The following is a 3121-nucleotide window of genomic DNA, read 5'->3' as shown; positions in this document are numbered from 1 at the left end:
AAGGCTGCATGTCCAGCAGATAGTGCATTGGCATGGGAGTTAGTAAAAACCCTAGTTGGATTCCTGGCTCAGGCTGCTGTGTGACCTTGAGTGAATCATTTCATTCTCTGTGTCTCTTTCCCGCTCCCATGCTTTGTCCATTTAGGAGTAAGCTCATTGGGGCAGGGACTTGTGTGGGGCCTTGATCTCATCTGGGGCCCCTCGGCACTACAGTGATATAAATAATAATCCAGCGAAATAACCTCTGAAGACCATACGAGTTCTGCATGTTCTGGGCTTGTCGTTTTTGGCAGTGAAACACAAGCAATGTACCCAGGGTATCAGAGCACAGGACTAAACTGAGGGATTGTCTGCACAGTCTTGCAATTTGCACTATGGGGGAGTGAGTTGCAGAGTGCACTAGCATGCTGCAGGGCAGCTCCCCTGTGTGGATGTTGCTGCTGCAAACTCGTAGCCCTCTTTCAAACACGACTAGATAATGCAAACCTAGGCACCAGCAGTGTCATCAAGGGGCAGTTACAGTGCGTGCTGCAATTCACAGCCCCGTAGTCCGAACTGTGGGTCCGTATAGACATAGCCTAAGTGAGGGATTCTGAGGATATCCTAGACCACTGCAGCTACCCTCTCATGGGCCAAACTCTGCCCTCAGTTCCACCTGTAAAAACCAACTAAAACCAGGGGGATTATACAGGTATGACTTGGACAGAGTTTGACCCAATGTTTTTTGTCTTACCTTAGTGGTGTCTCTTCTCTATGAACCTATAGTGATATGTTTTATAGTGGTATATGCAATTTTTCATCTCTTATTTTACATGTAGCACGCGGGTCAGTTTTCTACATGCACAGTCAAATTTGATAATATAAATTCAACAAGGTTTAATATGCACTGTATAATAAAATGCAAGGAATCAAGTTATAATAATATGCATGTCTCTTAAAATGTGTGGTTAATCATCTCTAGACAGTTTTGTCACTCTGTTACTCCAGTTTTAGGTCAGTATAGTCTCTGTGAGTACAACTGCCCATACCAGGCCCCCTCTCTATTAGATCCTTCTTCTGATTTCCCCACCATGTCTGTCAGTCTAGGAGGGCCTGCAAGCCAGCCTCTGCCTGCATTTTGATAGAAGCCAGAATCAGGGATGTGAGAACTTCCACACTGCACTCCCCTTCTGCCTGCAGGTTTCCTGCCATATGCCCATCTGCATCAGACAGACAGAATTTTTCCCTAAGCTTCTTACACTTCAACAGGTACAAAACATTGTCTGGTTCAAATTGTATAAATAAGAAAGTGGACTTCTGAACATGTTGTAAAGGGGGGGAGGGAGAGGAAAATGTCCTGTCGAAACCTATGTGCCAAATTATAGACCGATAAAAATAGGAGCCTATAATGGAAGCACTATATAAACTCTGATATCATATTGTATTTATAGTGTGCATAGATTACATAGGAACACCATATTAAAAAGGTATAATATATAGATGGAAAAGGATTAAATCAGCTGCCAGGAATAGAGAGCAAGGATATAAATTCATCAGTAGGTTCTGATTTCATCTTAACAAACCACAAACAAAATTTGAGTTGTGTTAGCTATTTCTGAAGAGGCATTAATATTGCCGTCCAGGGGCGTTGCTTTCTTTTTAAATACTAAATGGAGATGCACTAACCATTTTCAACTGATAGTCAGAATGACATTGCTGATTTACCACTGGTGTTGGTTTATTGTCATTTCATTTTACTCAGACAATCCTATCCATTTTATTTCAATTATTTTTCTCACCGATGCTCAAACATCCTACTTTGATGGTGATACAGAAACCCGAAGCCACTGCTTTGCTGATGACCTAAAAACTTTATATTAGAAACCCTCTTCTCCCAGCTGCTTGTGAATGGCAGAGTAATGTCCTGATCCTGCCAAACCCCTTTCTTTATTCTCATACTCACATGAGTAGTCCTGTTGAAAGCTAATGAAACTGTTCACTTGAGTAAGCGCTGCATGATCATTCCTATTAATAACTAAATAATAGTTCATACTGTTCAATACGCTGTGGATCAGGCCCTTATAGAACTTATCTGTGGATTTCTAAACATTCATTTAGGGTCCCATCACCCCATAGTATGTAAATATCATCATCCTCTTACAGATGGCACAGAAAGGTGAAGTGACTTGCCCAAAGTCACACAGCAAGTCAATGCCAGAGCCAAGGAGAAAGGTCCAGAGGTCCTGTTTCCTCTGCCATCACCATTAAACTTACTTCTCCCTATAAAACAAGTGTTATATAGACATTAGATAGATTAGATTGACTCACTCACTGGGAAGTTCACTGACTGTGAAATTAGTAAATTACCTAAGCCCAAAGAATTTAGAAAAACAATATAATCCTGAGGGTACTGAAATAATTAATTTGCTAATCAGCTACACCTTGCTTTTTTAATTTGCAAATAGTACTCTGGTTTGTTGCCTATTTCAGCCACCTCAGGAAGAACAATATTTCAGAAAGCATGCCACCTTCTCTCAGGATACTACTGTCTATGTGTATTTTGCACCACAGGATTGGCCAGTTCTTAATATGTATATAGGTTACGCTGTCCAGTGCAAACAAAACTGACCCTGTGATCCAACCTCACAAATGTTGTCAGGAAATTTGTGAAACTATGTTTAAAAAAAAAAAAGCTTCAGAATTGTAATAATTTTCTGTGTTGTGCTGTTTGTCTCCTTGTTTCACTTTGTTGCTGCAGTTTGCATTAAATCATCTCAAATGCAGAGTTTGCCAGAAATGACAATTAATATGGAGAAGGGGGAAAGTATTACCATCTATTATTTGCCATAACATGAATTTAAACCAGGAAGTCAAATGATAAAATATGTGGTGAAGGAGGGAGGGAGAGGAGTACCCAAATGAGTAATAGCCTTGGGCTTCTGAGCCTGAACTTAATGTGCTAAGTAAATCCCTGAGGTTAAAAAAGTATGAAAATTGTTGCAGCTTAGGGAGATATATTTTAACTTTGCAAAAGGTCCCTGCAAATCCACCACCAGACTTTTGGGTGGCTACAAATATAGAACATACACAAATGGTGTGTGTGTGTGTGTGTGTGTGTGTGTGTGTGTGTGTGTGTGTGTGT

Source organism: Terrapene carolina, unplaced genomic scaffold (genome assembly GCF_002925995.2).
Source record: "Terrapene carolina triunguis isolate 2854851 unplaced genomic scaffold, T_m_triunguis-2.0 Scaffold231, whole genome shotgun sequence".
Lineage (NCBI taxonomy): Eukaryota > Metazoa > Chordata > Testudines > Emydidae > Terrapene > Terrapene triunguis.
Note: the sequence above shows the minus strand (reverse complement) of the source record.